Consider the following 18,289-nt stretch of genomic DNA (forward strand, 5'->3'; position numbering starts at 1 on the left):
TAATTATTTCAACCTATCAGGTAGACGGTTTCAATTTCAATTAAATCTCATCTTGTCGCCTGACCTTGGGGTGGAAAACAGGGTTTGCTCTGTCGGCCCTGAATAGTTCCTCTGGCAGTTATGGGTGCCATTTAAGATTTAAACTCAATTTGAGCCTGGCATTGGTGAATACACGATGAGAGGCAACTGTGGTCAGTATATGTATTCTGGTAGGGCACTTAATGTGGTAATTGAGAAGGGCCCAATTAAAGCTTCAAGGCATAACTGACGTCTCCAGCACACCCTGGAAGGGACAGATTTATAACCATATGTTGCTAATCATGCTGTCTGGTGGGCTGTGAATCTTCATATGTGAATGTTAACATTAGGTGAGGGGAAATATGCACTTTGAGTTTGGGTTATACCTTTAACAAAGCAGTATATTTAAATAATAGTAATTGCAGGTGCGTTGAATTCTTAATAAATCTTAAAAAAAAACACCTTCTTGAAAGACAGATTTCACAAAGTAGCTCTACAAAGTGATTGGAGAGCCTGCTGGAAAAAGTAAGAGGGGGCACCATGTATGTAAAAAAAACAAAACAAAAAAAACAATTATGTGATATTGACAGCAAGCGCAATCAAAGGCTCCCCTGCCAGACTCAATGAGGTGCCAATCAAGTGAGTGTGTCTGCCTCACGTTACTGCTGCTGCCGCCGCTGCCTTTCATTTCAGAGTCTGAGGAGATTCTGCCGTAGTGAATCATCAGTCAATAGTTCAGAGCTGATGGTTAATGCTGATTGATGACATTCAATCCCCCACCACCCCCACCCCTCCCAAACATTCCCACCACCCACTCAACAGTGGTTCTCGTCTGCAATAAACCGTACAGGGTACACACCAAAATCAGGAGAGGGAATAAGCCAGCGGGTATTTCTAATTATTATTATTGTTGTTATCAGAGCAGAGTATAAGTCTTGTTTTGATACATATTGTTCCAAACTATAGCCTTAAAGTCCCTGTCACTAGGTTTTGAAAGCGTCATTGTTTATCTTTCAAGAAACAAGTTGCTCATCAAATGTTACCAAAGGTCGCATGTGATTGATTTAGGCCCTAATTAAAATGATTATTAAAATAAGTGATTAAGCACGGCAGGCTTCCTCATCATTGTCCCGTAAAAGCACGTGGATCAATATGCCATTCAAAGAACACCCGCTAAAACAATGTGCGGAGATTGAGGAACAATTGAGCACACGCATGTAATTAAAGCGATTCTATCAAAGATGACATTTCTATCATCACAATACTGATCGGAGCTCCTCACTTCCCTCCACTCATGGCAGCCTGCTCATAACCTGAAATAATAGAACAAGATCCGTTCTCCGCTGAGAAAAGGAAAAAAAAAAAGAGGATCCTAATGTGAATTTATGTGAAACATGACAATAGTAACCTGTAACAGGCACTTTCTAACCCAGAAATGTCAAGCAGGAGGAGGAACTCAAAGCAAAACACAGGTATGATATTGAATTGGCTCGGAGTGTCACCCTCGAAAGAAAATCAAAAAGATTCTGTCTCCCTCTCCTTCTGTGTCTACTGTGTCTCTAACCTCCTACTTTGTTTTGCTCTGACTGTTTGTCTTTATATTTTTCCCCAGATTGTACTCTGATCTTGAGATAATGGCAGAGTATTGTGCTTTATTAAAGCACGTTAGAGTTTGGGGACCATCCACTGCTATCTGTCCACACAACAAGAAGCAGGCATTGGGGGATACAAAGTAAAAATAGACCTTATGCTACACATCATCTGATGATGGCTTCATACCGCGGGGTCTGCTGCGTTTGTAGCTTCACCTCTCTTCAGCTCTGCTCCCACACATCGTATTACAGTTGGAATCAAGGATGGTAGCTATCCATCTCTTTGAGAAGTCTAACAAACTCGTTTAATGTTTTGCGCACTTGTGGCCCCGTCAATTCTATTCATAAATCATTATAGAAAGGTAATCAGAATTCATGCTTCATATTAAGTTGGAAGACACTGCACAATGCGTGCTGCATTATTGTTTGAGAGACCTTCAAACAAACTGAACTGTTTGGAAAAACCTCTACAATTTGTTGAGTGGTTAGATTAAATCTCCTTTATTTTGATTACTCTTTTAAACAGAAATAGTTTTTTTTAGAAAGTAAAGTTGGACAAAAAACATTTAAAGTGGTTTTACAAGCTGGTATTTCTTAATATTTCCATTTGAATTTGTATTTGTTGTTATTGATAAACAGATTTAGAGTGTTTCTCTGAGTTTATTGGTGATAATTTAATCCTTGACCTGTAGTAATAATAAATAGGCTGTCAATCCAGAGTTGCTGGAGGTAAACAGTTACAAAAAGAGAGAGGAAAAAGAAACTTGAAACACTCACCCATCAAAACAATTATCAAAAGCTCAAGTGCTATAAGGAACAAATCAGGGAGATTTGCCATTAATACCAACCCCCTTTCTACTCCTCAGTCAGTCTACACTTCTCAGTGAACACAACAAAGAAGTGTAAACTCCACTGGCAGAAGAAGAAAGCGCATTAATTTTTCAACCTGAAAACTGTAAACTGAAAATACCTGTGAAGTGGATAATTCTGTCTGGGGGAGACATGTATTTTCCCCTTCGTTGTGTCAACACAACTTCTTTTGAGGTGTGCAGCGATGTCTGTGTAGGCCTGATAAGTCTCTTATTCTTAGCGAAGAGTAATTTGCAAAATGCAGACGGCTGTACACAGACTCTCCACATTGTTAATTAAATCATTCTGCCTTTGATGTTTTCTCAGGTTTTAATGGGAATATAACCAAATTAAACAGGATGCTGTCTTCCCTTGTTGTGAAAAGAATGATCCTTGGATGCTACATCAATTATTGAAGCCGAAATACTGTAAATAAATTAAATTAACCATAAATAAACTGCATTCTTTCCTGCTGTGAATAAAGTATTGTTTTCCTCTCCAAAGCTGTCAAACCACTGGCATGTGAAGGCAAGCATACATTATATCCGTTTTCCCATTTTATCGAACAATCACGAGTCGCATATCTGTATAAAGCGTAAAAACACATGTGCGTCTGAGACAAATGACATGATGCATTTGCTTTACACCGTATTCTTGTAGGACTTGAATCAACAACTCTGTGACAGCCTTCGTATAATATAGCAGCTCCCACAACCTGGACGTGCTCCCACACGCTTTTAAAATTTCAATATATTTTCCGTAAAACATTTTTTTTTTTGTGTTTTGCCTCTTGTGAGTTAAATTTCCACATATTCCTCTCTGAATAAAGTTTTTTTTTTTTTTTTTTTTTTTAATAGGTCACACATGGCTCAAAGCTTAATGATTAACATTATATTCATCAGAATACACCTCTCAGCCTTTTCCCTCCTCCTACAACCTGTCTTTGAATGTAATCAATAAAGATGAGTTTCCTTCCATAAAAAATTCAAACACTCAATCACAAGTTCGTCAGTGGAAAGGTCGGGCAATAAAAGATTTTGTTTCAGAGGGGAGAAGAAAAAAAAACAACCCCAAAACTGTTTAATTAGTTTCTTCTGTGCAAAACGTGGTCGCTAAACAGCAGCCTTGCCGAAAAGTATGATACAATCCATTCAGTTTAGTCAATAACTTCCTGGGCCACAAATATGCTGCAAGTATAACATGGTGACCTTTGCACTAATCAATCTACAAACGCTTTGTGTCTAAAGAGTCTGCAACTCAGGCGGTGAGAGTGCGTTCCAAGTAGGGTCAAGCTGATAACAGAATACAGCCCCTGAGGTGCTAATGGCAGGCTGATTATCTGAATGGTTTGTGTTTTTACTCCGACCTCTAATTACTTCCAAGGCTAGTCTTTGAAAAAGCAATTATGAGCTGGGCCAAAATGTACATCTCACTTTAACGGTTCAATGCTGTTATTATTTATTTGCTCCAGTTTGCAGAATGTCTGCAATATGTAGGGCACAAAATAAAAGAATTAATATCCTTGTACAGTGTGCCTCAGTCCGCATGTCCCATTCAAATTAAACGCCTTTAATAATTGAACCCAATAGTAATTAAATGTACTCGGCTCAAAATGTACATTTGCGGTCGCCTCTGCAAATCCAGTAATAATACATACATAATACATGCAACAAGAAATATGCAGATCGAATATAAAGTATACAAGCTTTAGTCAATCAGAAATATCAAGCACAAAGTATCATAACAGTCTTGTCCAATCTCTTCTGATTTATTTGCTTTTGGCCGCCAGTAGAGGGCGTATAGTCTCCCTCAGTGTTTCATTTTAATGTCTGGGTGTTTTACAAAATAAAAATAAACAAAGTTACCCAAGACCTCTGTAATACTGTTAAGCCCTCTGATGTGGTCTGTGGTACTTTCAGAGGTCTGTGTTGTGATGCATCCAGCCTGCAACATATCTTAGTTTGACTCTGCACAAACAGTTAAACCCACAGTGAAGAGATGTACAGCCTCTGCCTTTTGTCTTCGCTCAACAATATGTATACAATTGATTTATCTTTTTTTTTTTTTTTACTGGCGTTGTTCTTGAACAACAAAAAGAAGGGGGGAGGGGGAGGGGTAGTGCATACTATCAGTTATAAGACACATGCAATGAGTGGCAGTCAGCACATGGACGGAGAAGTTCAGCGGTGCAGGTGCTCTGAGTGAGGGTGAATGAATCACTTAAAAGATGGCTTGTGTGATTGCGAAGGTCTGAGGCACTAGCTTAAGTGATATGTCCTGCTCCAGTCTCACCACAGATGTCCAAAGGCAACTTGACAGTGTGGCCCCACAGACGGGCCCAAGATTAATGATTTGTGACAGCTCCAACAAGCCAGGATATGAACAGTCATCCTGCAGCCATTACATAAGTAGAAACAGCTGTTGTTTCGACAGAGGCTTTGATTTCTTACTGTAGCGGCTCCTCATAGAAGTGTGGCAGTAGAGGGGACCCCCCTGTCACATTCGAAATAAGCTGAGCAATTTAGTGGAGGTAGCAGGATTTTGCAGGCAACAAGCGGCTGGCTGCAATTTCAGTGGAAGAGGACAAAGAAAATTACTGATGTCCGTTCTCACTCGCAAAACAAAAAAGAAAAAAGTCCTCGCACAACTAAGACACCAATGAAAATAACAAGTTGCATTCATGCAGTTTATATTGGCAGCTTTGGGGGTTGCTGCCAATGCCTTTTGTGTAGTTATAACAGCCTGAGTTATGTTTGGCGGTAATTCTGCTGCTCACACTGTTTTGTGATTAGCACGGGCATGAATGGAGCGAGATTAAACCCGGTTGGAAAATATAGTTAAGAAACTGCAATTGGATACAACATTATTCTTTTTGTGGGTGATTCTGAGAACACTGCCTCGTTCCGCCACAATAGGATTTAGATGGTGCCATTGTGATGAAAGCCTGTTTTGAATCCTTGTGAATGTATAGTACATGACATACCACTTTGTTTCAGTGGGACAAAAGGCAGGCTCGGGCTTGGCATGTGCTTCTGACACCTTCTGCTTTCTATTTTTCTAAGTCTTTTCTTTCGAGATCACCCCCAAAGAGCCATACAGAGGGGCTCTGAATGGATGAAAACAGTTGAGATTGCTTTGTGTTGCAGGTACAAATGCCAGTTTGAGTCCTTTTGAATGGGTATCTAATTTAGTTTTGTTACATCACCATCATTCTTTTTTTTTATTTTTTATTTTTTTTTCTCCCTGTCAGACGTTATTCAGTTATAGCAATTCAGAAAGAAGCACCACTATGTACCACCACGCTGAATGCACATTTTCCAGAAAAGCTACACGTCATGACGACAATTAATGACTTCTACACAGTCACGTCTTGGACAATTTCTCATCGCATTTGCGAGACGTCATTGTCTGGGTTTGCATGTCTGCATGCGCTGTCCTTGCTTAGGATTCAGCAGATGGAACCATGGGATGGAGGTTATCAGCCATCCCATTCCCCTCTGGACTGTAATTCGTTGTCGACAATGTGCTTTGGACCCTAAAGGCCTGCCATCTGCTTACTTTCGCTCCTTCCAAAGGTGAGAAATTTCAAACTCCCACCTGGTTGATGTTTTCACCTGACATGCCACCTATTACAGATTGTGTTAAAAAGCATTCTTTTCAAATGCAATAAAGTTACACTTATATATTCATTGAGAAATCATAATTGGCTGTGTCAAATATTAAGGATGGTGATTTTTGTTTTTAAACTTGTCCTTTGACAATATCAATGCATAAATTCAAAATCCAACATAAAAGAAAAAAAAAAAAAAAGTCCAGCAGTGATTAAGAGATTATACATTTAGAGAAAATGCTACAAGATTAAGTCAAAGATAATGAATTAGTCTTATGATATTAAGATCTCAGTGTAATTTTTTGACTTGTCAATCTGCAATGGTGTGTTTTTTAGTCTGTATCTCCCATTCAAGTTTAAAAGTGAAATACTATCGTGATATCAGCCACCAAAACCTAAATGAGCCTGGAGCGAGAATACAGGAAAAGCTCGTTATCTGAAAGCCTTAAAAAGCCAAGTAATGTTAACCTATTGTGGTAATTTGGTTTAACACAAGTACATTTCTAAAACAGGACTTAAATTAAGTGAGTGGCACGTTGAAATTGTTCACTCACATTCACTTTATGTTTGCCCACTCATTCATATATTGCATGTTTTCCTCTGTGGTCACAGATTTGCTCACAGAGGAGCGAGAGGCTTGGAAGGCACGTCTTGTAGTTTCTGAATCATCACTGTGTTCGAGGCTTATGTTTTGACACACAAGCCTTTTTTAATCCCTGGTCAAATCAAACTGCCGAGTCGATGTGACTAACTTTCTCCTCACTGTGTTTATTACAGTGGGCACATTTGAAGCTGGTCACAGGTGGGTTGCAAAGCATTAGAATCCAATGTTTTACTGAAAACCTTTGATCTTTTTGGACTTTTCTTCATTTGATAAATACATGTTGCTCTTGAATAATGAATGCTATTCCTCCAAACAATGTGGTAACTTGGCTTACTGGGAACTTCGTTATGCTGCTATAACCCTTATTTATTGCTATTTAAATAGCCTTTTCTCAATTGGCTGTCTCAAACTGGAAGTCAGAAACTGCACACGTCTGTAGCTCCTGGTTATCTCATATCTTTCCAGTTAACTTTCAGATTTAAGCTGCTTAAGCTGATTTGAAATATGTAGAAAACAGAAAGGTGACTTCGCAGATACACTGTGTCCCACGGGTCTCTTTACACTTAGATATTGAGCTCTTATCCCGAGCTTCCTGCATTGCTCTCTATACATCATCAAATTGATCTAGTGAGAGAGATTTAAGCCTCCGCTCAGAGACAGAAATCTCGTTCCAAGGTCAGATAGTGGGAGGCAAAGGTCATGGGTCACCTGTTCATTCACACCTGCCCTTGATGCATCCCCAGCCAAACTCCCCGAGGACCCGGGAGATTCCTCTTCTGCTGATGAGTTAAACCTGCTTGAGCCATAGAAATCCACAGGATTTCTATCGGCCTTGTCTGCTGCAGTGTAGGACAGCAATCGTACCGCTGAGCTACATCAATCAATATCCACATAACATGGGCACGGCATGCAGCTGCTGATGTGGCCAAACCATGACGCCCGAAGTTTGCCCAAAGTTCACCTCGCAAAAACTCTGAGTAATTCATCATGAAATGGATTATTCCAAGAAACTTTGACTCTGCATGGACACAGGGATTCCTCAGGAGGCATAATCTCATTACACTAAATCATTCATTTCCTTGATGCAGAGATAGGGGGAGTGCTGAACTGTGTTGCTATACAGTATGATTCAGGGTTGCTAAGTATAGTGCATGCCGAGCCCATAGAAGCTGTGGACAGAAGGTATCCCCTGGGCGCTCAGAGAAATGCTACGTATGAAATGGAGCGGCAAACTTTCTCTTTTTTGAAATGGGGCATTATGTATGCATGTGAGGATGTTTGTTAAAACCCCTTGTCTGCTGTCAGGCTTCGCCTCCTTTCCTCTAAGCTCGGAGTAGGAAACGTAAGCTGTTTACAAATACAGTATGACAGGTTGGATACTGCTAACTTAAGTTTTCATGTCAAAACCTGTCAGTGACATTTAACAAGAAGAAAAAGCACGTCAGATATAAAAGGCTCCCGGAAAAAAAAAAAAAGAGAGACAAACCAGCTGACATGTGGATGAAAATAGCGGTTAACCTGGGATATACAGAAGTTTATCTGCTCAAAATTTAAAGCTCTCAGTTCTATATGGGACACACAGCACAGGACATAGTACATTTATTGTTTTCTATGGTACTACCGTGTCAATGTGATCATTTCAATGCATAACAAGGACTTCCAACAAGGACCTTTCAGAGTTTTGCGTGCGGCTGAATAGTGTAATATACTGTATGTGTCCGGCTGTAAGTTAATATTGCAAATACTACAGTTTCTTTGATTTCATTCATGTTTGTCGTCCTCCTATAGCAGAATGTATACAGGAAAAATATTGAGTTTCAGGTGAAAATGGCTTCGGGCTGTTTTGAGTTCAACTGGGAATAGAAATTTCTTCTTTTTTTTTTTTCAAGGGCAGTGTGCAATCATGGAGCTGTGTTATTCCCTATGATTGCCAGACCACTGGCAAAATGCCCCCCCCCCCCCCCCCCCCCCCCCCCCCCAACACACACACACACACACACACACACTGTTGCACAAGTGACTTCACAACATCAACAAAATATTCAGGGAGAAGATCAGAGCGAAGAGACATCAGACGCCAAAGTCCAGGTGATATTACCATTTTGAGCATCAATCTGGCCTTTTCTACAGCCCAGCAGGCTCCTTCGCACTATGGATTAGCAAAGTCTGTTGTCAAGGTAACATGATGTGTATATAAATGGCAAAAAAATAATAATTAAGAGGCTTTTAGAGGTACTAGAACGTCTCAATGTGATATTGTAGCAAAACAGGTCACTGTAGGAAAGGAAAGAAGGGATTCCGGCTTCAACGAGCCGGAACATGGATGTCCTGTTGTATAAAACATAATGTTGTATCTAGTGTTATTGCTCATTTTTACTCTTCATTGTTGTGATAAAAAGATAAAAAAATCAGACTCACACATTTCCCCTTTGCGTTCCTGAATTTCTACAAACATCTTGTTCAGGTGACAGATTACTTCATTTAATTAAGTGAGCATAATTCATAATTCTCCTCTGTGCGTGTGCGTTGCATTTTGCTTGCTTGTAAAGTTTGGAGGAGGTTGATGGGAAACCACAATAAAAGAGAAACTTCAAAGCGATTAACTCATCGGCTTTGGATAATAATGAAACATTGTGTTACTGCATTATTTCTTCCTCCTGTTACAGTATGAAAAATCTGAGGACAATATGAAGAGTAATCTCATCACATTTTCTGCTTCCAACTCGACTTCTTTTTTATTTTTAGTAGGCTTTTATTAGGAAGAATTCAATTCGCCGTGTACTCGCTGACAGTTCCTGAACTAGACTGTGGCTTTAGTCGAACTCCCATAACCGAGCCCGAGATCAGAAGCTCTTGTTCTTCCTCCACTGCAAGCAACAGTGAGAAGTCACGGAGCAAGTCGGGCGAGATCATGAACTCAACTGCAAGGAGAAATATTTGTTTTCCATTATAACTTATAGCGGCTGCCAAGTTTGTTATTCAGGAACCCTGCGAACAGCTTATGAAGGCAAAGGATATTAGAAAGTGATACAAATGTGCCTGGACTGTGGGTGTACTATGGCTTGGAGCTTGTTAAAAGGGCCCGGTCAAGTTATGTCAGATTTTAACAACCATTCGCACAGATTGGCCTCGCCGGCATTCTGAAGGCCCATAAAGCCTGATTCATCACCCCTACCGCTTGCAGAGGGCACGCAGAAGGCAGGGAAAGAGCAGCTCTCAGGTATGCTAAAGTCATCCATGATGGAATCTGTCAACTCTGCAAATGGCTCCCTTTCGCCCTGCTGCCTCGTGCATTTTATCAGCTGAAGGAGTCGATGACAGAAAGTCTATTGAACTCTTGACTGTCTCTCCATACAAATTATTTCTTTCTGTTGAGCAAAAATTTGTGTTAGGACAGCGCCGGAGTCGAATTCAGGCCTGTGCTTGATATCACAGATATGACCCAAGTAGCTGATACGATTCAAAAGTCTCAGAGCCATTGTTTGCTGGGAGGATCCCCATTTACCAGCTCAGCTCTTCTTCTTCTTCACCTTCCCTCTAGTAATCGTAATTATATTGGGAAATTCTGTTTGTTACATGGCGGCTGACAACCCTTGAGAGTGAAAAACACAATTTAATAATTTGCTGCTGCCGACACATCTTCAAACACAGCAGGATTTGGGGGCAGAAGACGACGGGTGGGCTTTAGAAGAATTATGAATGCTATTGGATCATTTCTTGAGTGGCAGATAACAAGCTCAGACCCCCAGTGAGGTTTTTTTTTTTTTCTCCCCCAGATGGATTTTGAATACTTAATGCTAGTTAACGTCCCCATTTATCTGTTTACCCTTGTTGTTCAAAAGCATTAACCAATTGCAAATGTGGAAATAAGATTGAGCACAACACAGTGCAATTCATTATCAATTGATTTTCAAAGCATTTTTTTCTATGATTTTGTGAATCAATAAGCGATTTCTGCATATGTTTTCAAATATGCATGGACTATAAAACATTTATTCTGTCCCCTAAAAGCTATTCCATTTTTGTGCCAGATTTAAACTGCAGATAGTCTGAAATGTCTTGCAAGACTGTATACTGTATGAAGAAAGGCCCTGAAAAGGTAGAGTAGCCCGAGGATTTCTATTTCCCTGAAAAGTCTACCCCTGTTTTTCTGTGGTGGATAATGCAGTGTGGAGTGTGGATCTGGGCGCACCGGCTGCTGGGCTGCCTCCTTGCATTTTGTTTCCCTCCACTCGTCCAATTTCATATTGATGAGCTCTGCAGCGATTCAAATTGCATGTCTTCTTTAAACATTTAACTAGCAAAGAGAGCAATCACAGTCTTTGCTCAAATCCGCCCTGTGTTGAAAAATGCAAATGCTGTGAAAGAAAAAAATCACCCAGTCGGTACCTGAGGAAGTCCAGATTTTCCACCAAATAACAATGGGCTTTGTGTTACGTGCGCGACCTGGACACTTGCTTGAAACTGCAACTGCTCCATGCATTGGGACCTTTTGTAATCCAACATCCACCGAAGAGCAATTCTATAACTGAATTGTAATGTAAATATCCGTTTCAGTATAAACTTACAACTTGCTCTACAAGAATTTGCAAAATTGCTTTTGCATAGCTCCCTATTGACACTGTTCAAAAATGAAGAAGTCTTCCCTACAATCTATGGGTCACATGAGCGCTCACTTTATTGTACGTTAGATGCGACATCATTATTCCCTCATTAAAGCAGAAAAAAAACCAAATGACTAATAGATTTTCTCCAGAGTGCTCTGATGTGCTCGGGCTGACTGAGCCACTCCCACCGAAAGCTGAACAGGTTCAAGGTACAGTCGCAGTCTCACAGTCGACACACCAGACACGTGCTTTTGCTTTTAGGCTAAATGAGCAAAAAACTTGCTTGGTTAACTGTGAGCAGCAATTTTTTCGCAAATCATATCAAAGGAAGTAAATTGGTGAAATAACTAAATTGGTAAGTTCTGTTTTTTTTTTTTTTTTTATGTTGTCTTTTTTTATTAAATTTTTTTCAAAGCCTGGCTTGTATAATGCCCATTCTGGATGCGCCTAAGGAAGCTGCTTATAAATGATAATCCGGGGAGGAAGGGAGAATCTCCACAGACCTGCCTCAAGCCTGCTTTCAACCCTAATAAGAAATATTATACAGTCTACCAAAGAAACTCTTCCTCTACCTTTTCTAGCCTCTTCTTTTATTTAAATTCAGCAAGTACCCAAATAAAACAAAGCACCTGTCAATTTTAATAAATAAAAATTGTCTTTTTTGACAATTTCACACAGTACAACATAGCTGTAAAATGTATATTGTTATTCTGGTTAAATATTTCCGAATATTCTTTTTATTTCTACAATCCAGGCAACAATGGACTTACGATTATACAAGTTTAATTTCTCATTGTGCATGTTGCCTCTTTTTTTTTTTACCCATCAAGTGAAATGTAACTTTCTTCAGTGGGTTATGAGATTATACGAGATCAACAAAATGTCTAAAAAGTTGTTGTGGTCCTCGATGTGCCTCCTGAAGATCCGAGGCTTTTCTTCCCACCAAAACCAAATCCCAAATCAGTGCAGCACAGTGGAGCACTCTGTCTGACTTCCAGCTATATACGTGAGCCTGCCTCGGGCAGACTGTGGGACTCCACAACAATGCAGCAAAAGCTTCACACTGGGTCAGATTAGATTGAAAGTGTTTTTTTTGTTTGTTTTGGCTTCTTGTTTTCATGTCTGTATATGTGCAGAGTGGAAACATCTTTATAGCTCTAAACACGATGGAAGTAGTTTGGGTGGTCCGATGGATTCAGCCGCTAGTGACTGCTGATGACTTGTGGAAAAACCAATGTTAATATTAACAACATCCTCTCCTGCTCTCCACCGTTACCTTCAGGGGTCGCCCCAGCAGATCGTCGGCCTCCATTTCACCCGAGCTGCCTCCTCTACTGTTACGACTATCTGTTACTCTATATCGATGAGTCTTCTCTGAGATTTGCCTGAACCTAAGCAAACGGCGACTGTTTTGCATCTTTCACAACTATTTATCTCTGCAGACATTAGCAACACCTGCCGCTACTCTCTTGTGGCCCCATCTGTTAATTTGCAGGTGTCAGAGGTTTGGTTTGAGGACAAATTAATGCTGAGAACGGTGTAAAATCCCTTGTGTGCGCAAGTGGGAGTCAGTGGGAATAGGTTTATTTGGTCTTTTGTTTGAGCAAGTGTTGTATCTTATCGATGCTCCACAAATAAGACCTAAGTATTTCATTAGATTTATTGGAGATGCTACTGTTCTTCTATTTGGTGATCATTTAGGTATAATTTAGTTTTTGTTATAAAGTAATACTGAAAACTAGCACGTCTCTTTCGCATGGCGACATGATCCCGAACAGAACTCTGTTATGGATGATTGTCTGTTGCCTGCCGACTAATCATAAGGTTTTAAAAGTATGAAGCGATACTTAAAAATTGCAATGAATATGACTGTTTTTCTTGTTTGAGTTCTCCAGGGGGAGAAGAATGGACAGCAGGTGCCTGACACCTTATGGTCAGTGATATTTTGTGAAATTACCTGGTCGGCATGAACCCTTGGTTTAAACACATTGCTTTGTCAATATCCATCAGGGGCGAAATCCTTATAGTACATGCAGTGTTCAACGACTCCTTTAAAGACGGCCTCTCTTGTGGCGTATATGTCAATTTGTCTGGTGATTTATTCCGCCGAGTGAGCTGGTATCACCTAACTCATTCAGGTAGACGGTGTATGTGTGTTTGGGTGAGTCATAGAGGGACAAAGAAAGAGAAAGAGAGCGAGACAGACTATGCAATACAATCATACTTGGCCTGCATCCACTCACGCTGTAATGGGAAAGCAGCGTACAAGCATAACTCTCATGAGAAAACAAGGAAAGATGAGAAAATAAGTGGGTCAAGCACCAGGCGTGAGGGGCAGGACTGGCAAAGAGGACCCCACTGAAATCAATGCACTTCTCCAGGCCTGCTTTGGTGGGATATCGAACAACAGGAAAGTGTGCTTTGGTGGTAAATGACGGGCTAAAAGCTGGAGGTGCCCTATCTGAGTTTGATTATCTCCTTCCCAAGGCATTCTCTGTCATCGTATCTTGTGAGCTCAGTGTCATAATAGTTGTGTATTTTTGCTGTTACAGTAAATGCTCCTCAAATCGCCGGCCATTATCACACTTCCGAACGAGTCACAACGCATCACAAGTCTTCTGGTGTTAATGAAGCTAATTGCGTGTGTCGGCTCTCCCGACAGTCACAAGCTGACCTTCGCGGTCATCACAACGGAAATAATGAAAGAAATATATCACAAGTGTTACGTGCAGTTTTGTGTTCATTAGTTTTCTAATGCAGGCGGAGCTGATCAGTGAATGATGGCACCTGCAAGAGGCTGGCAGAGACATCTTTTTGTTCGTTTGGCCTCTTCATTATGAGAATCGTTTGTTTCAGAGCAAATATATTAGATGAAGCCCTGTCTCGTGTCCCTCTTGTGTTGCAGCTCACGAGCCAGCTTGAACAAAATGAAAGAAAAAACTATGATGTAACTCATTACTGTGGAACCCAATCATCCTGGTTTTTTTTCCTAAACTGATTTGGGCTTATTGTGAATTTAAAGAATAATAGAATATATTTGGTTAACAAAAAATTAGATCCCTTTGAGGAAAATTGGCAATGTCCTCGAAAGACCGCACTTTGGTGGTCATTAGGTAGTCAGGAAAGAGTAGTTAGTTGCAGCCCACAGAATGATCAGTTACTATTAAAAGCGGCCTCATCAATTTTAAAACTGTCCCGCACAAATGCAGCCAATTTAGAAAATGAAGCCAGTTATTCATGGAGGCAAAGGGAACCGAGCAAAGAATGTGGAGGGTAAAACACAAGTGACCTTTTCCATCAGACCGATGTTTATTTGATGGATGTTTTGATATTCTAATAGGTTACACTCATCTAATTCAATTGCTGCTTTTGTTTTATAAAAGCCTGCTGAAGGAAACAAGGATGTAAGTAAAGCTTTTAAGTTGATCATTTTCGGTTCCGTTTCAGTTCCCAAGTTTCCCCAACTAAATTTCCAGAACTGACTTTTAGAACTGTGTTTTTAGAATGGGGTTAAGTCCATTGTATGGTTTGAGATGTGAAAATACTGAATTTGGATTGGTCTATGACATAATTAGCTATCTATCCATCCATTTTTCTCTTTCTTTCTTTTTGCATCTTTTCATCCAACATATGTTTGTGGTGCGCTGGAGCTGGTCCCAGCTGACTATGTATAAGAGCAGGGTACACCCTAAACAGGTTACCGCTCCACCACAGAGACGCATATATCTGCCCACTGTATGTCAGTGCTGGATAACAATAAGCCAATAGTCAGTAACAAAGAAAGAAAAATCATGTAACTGGAGCACAGAAAGAAAATTGTGTTTTTCCCTGACATATCTTCACATAGAGCGTGAATACAAACTTCAGATGTGTTTTTTTAAAATTGTAATAAATCAATGATTAAGACAGCGAACCTTTGATGAAATCTTTTCTTTACAGCAAACAAAAAAAGATTCAATTTGATATTAACAATGCCCATAAAATATTGTTTCTTTAGGCCTTTTGAGCAAGCCTGATGATACAACAGTTATTTCTCTTCATCGTGACTTCCAGTAGTTGTGGTAATTATGCTGATGTTAACAGAGAAGGTCACATGATGGAGGTCATCCAGTATCGAAATGCACATTGGGTGGTTGGAAGGATCAAACCGTAACCTCAGCAATATAATCAGAGCTTAGGACTTGTGTGAAAATCTTTATCTTTGCAGATGTCAGGTAAACCTGCTTCGTAGCCATATATGTATTAGCATCAGTATATTAGTATAGGCATTTGCGAGGGTTGTTTTTGGTCGTTGCTTTTAAAGTGTGTGGAAAAATACGGTCATAAGAGTCAGTAGTAAAAGATGTATTTTGTTGAATCTGTACCAAAATGTTGAGTCTCCACACAAGATGCCAGTTCATAAGCAAATGAGTAGATTACAGAGAGCTGAGTCACTTCTTTCATATCGTCATGACAGGGGAAAGTTAATGGTATAAGCTTTAAGAGAAGAGAGTCCAGACAGCAAGGGATAAACAACACAGCAGAATGGATTTATCAGATAGAGACTTCCTCACAAAAAGACATTAAAAGTATCTGCACCCAAATGCTTAAAGAGTTTAAGTTAACATTGATCAGAGAAAGAAACGTTTACTTTCTGACGTATAAAAGCAACTATAGAATATGGATCTTTTAATATAGGAGGATATACTAAACGAACAATGTCCATCAATAAAATCTGCAAATTATAGACTTTTCCCAAATGTTATGTGTTCACATAAAAAAAACATACATTAAATCACTCTGCAATTACATTAATTGTTCAAATTTAAACTTCCAGTTCAATGGGTTATGAACTGTGATGCTCTGTGTTTAGCAGAATTGCTGTGAGGGTCTGATAATGACCTCAAATTTGCCAACACTGCACTTATCTGTAATTGTTTACATAACCTGGCTGCTGGTGGCTTTGGTGACATGTTGAAACCCTTTTGAGCTTTTGGCTCAATTACCAGAGGTGCTGCTGTGGGAAATTACAAAGTGCCCTATCACAAAACCCTCTTCAGACAGGCAGCATTTTTGTTGATAAAAGAGGATCAACATATGGAATCCTTTATGCACACAACATAAAATTGGCCATAATTGGAGCCACTTTAAATACAAAATGGGACACTTTCTGAGGACAAGCCAGTAATGATGAAATCGCCGGGCTCTTGAGCTTGTCTCTCTTTCTCTCTCTGGTGGTGTATGTGTCCTTCTTTCCTGTTTTTCTTTCTGTCCTGAATATTACGCTATAAATGCTCCATGAAGTTTCAGCTACTGTCAACCTTTCATATAGACTTTTGCAATTGCAATTCATTATTTATTTTTTTTATTTTTTTATTCCAACAGCCACACAATTAGCCATCAATGGTTTTTGGCATTCTTGCCCTTGAGCTACTGCAAAATTGACATAAATTATTCAAATAAAAACAGACATATAATAGAAGTTGTCCACAGTCCTCAGGGGAAAATTCAACATTTCAATGTCACGTCTTCTTTATATAGTGAATCAGTGTGATTTTAGTAAATGCTCGCATGTGATATAAATCACTATGGGTCTAGATCAGGAGGGGAGAGGGGGGGAAGAAAAAAAAAAAAAATCCCATTTACAAATTGTGTCCTCGTTTGTTAGTGGCACAGCACCTCAATTACCCAGTGAGCAGGTTTTTATTTATTCATGCAGACAAAGTCACGTATTCATGAGGATTAACCCAAAACTCGCTCATAGACTGGCAGGCACAGATTGCATATTTTACCATATGAGGAATAGCTGACGCGTGTACCCTCCGAAGATTGAGAGAAAGCATGAGAGATACAGGACCAGCAGAGAGAGCTTGTGGGTCACTGCGTGGTCAGTTTCACTAAGTTCATTCTGGTTTGAGTTTTTTAGGAATATACAGTATAAAGAGGTATTATGAATAATATGTTTGCAGTGATGAGTGTACTTGCTCGAGAGGAGTGAAGGAGCATATGGTACTATAGCAGAAAACGGCAAATGTAAGTAACCTAAATTTCTGCCAAACTACTTCTTTTTTTTTTCTCCTCTTTGAAATGGGCCTGGTGTCAGAAAATATGCAAACCATTTAAAAAGATGCATTGCCTTAACCAATCCAAAAACAACATTCACAACTACATTCGCAAATTAACCTAGAAACAAAACAGACAATATGAGCCTCCATTCCCGTAACCCCCCTCCCCCCCCAAAAAAAGAAAAAATTAAGTGTTACTCTGCATGCCAACAAAATACATTCTCCTCAGATCAAATGTACTCTCTCCGGAAAATATCAAATCATCCTAATAGCCAAACTTCTCTTCAGAAATTGTTAGGGAAATCCTCTGTCCCCTGTCATATTACCCACATTTATCAGGATGCAGCATAGCCATTACGTCTGGAGGTTTATCAAATTATCTGCTCGCAGAATGGCCGAAAAGGGACACATTACAACCAGCCGACTTTGTCTGAGCTGCTGCAAAGCAATATTCCGGGATGCAGCAGCAACCAAAAGCAAATTATGGTGAACATAACACAGAGTTCAGTGGAGCGTTACCAGAATGGATGGCCCTATCCCGATTCTCTATCTGTTGGGACAGATGTCGCGAAGTCCATGTGACTCGTGAGGTGGACGGCCCTGTAAGCAATGGCAGATGCTCCAAAGGTAAGACAGATGGATTTTTGCCGGGCTTTTGTCAAAGTACGCACCATTTTCATTTAGGAAAAAAAATGAATATTAATCATTTACAACATGGCGATAATAATTGTTATGCTTCGCTGCAAATGATTAAAGAAGTACAAAAGTATTCCTTCTCGAAAGTTATGCGAAAAACAGATCGGCCTAAGTACTTTTCGGGCTTGGAAAAGAATTATCTGCGCAACACAGAAACTAACATGTATTTAAAAAAAAAAAGAAAGAAGAAAAAAGACTTTATAAAGGTGATGCAGTTTATACCTATCGTTGAGATTTGTTTGTCTTGAACCATGAGGATGGAGCACAAA

The 18,289-nt window shown here is 39.8% G+C and overlaps 1 protein-coding gene across 1 annotated transcript in view; it reads right to left on the reverse strand.

The window, feature by feature from the left end:
* The window catches only part of pcdh11 (protocadherin 11), a 124,901-nt gene that overhangs the window by 12,248 nt on the left and 94,364 nt on the right, over positions 1-18,289 (reverse strand). The gene's annotated exons all lie outside the window — the stretch shown is intronic.

Source organism: Lipophrys pholis (genome assembly GCF_963383615.2).
Source record: "Lipophrys pholis genome assembly, chromosome: 6".
Lineage (NCBI taxonomy): Eukaryota > Metazoa > Chordata > Actinopteri > Blenniiformes > Blenniidae > Lipophrys > Lipophrys pholis.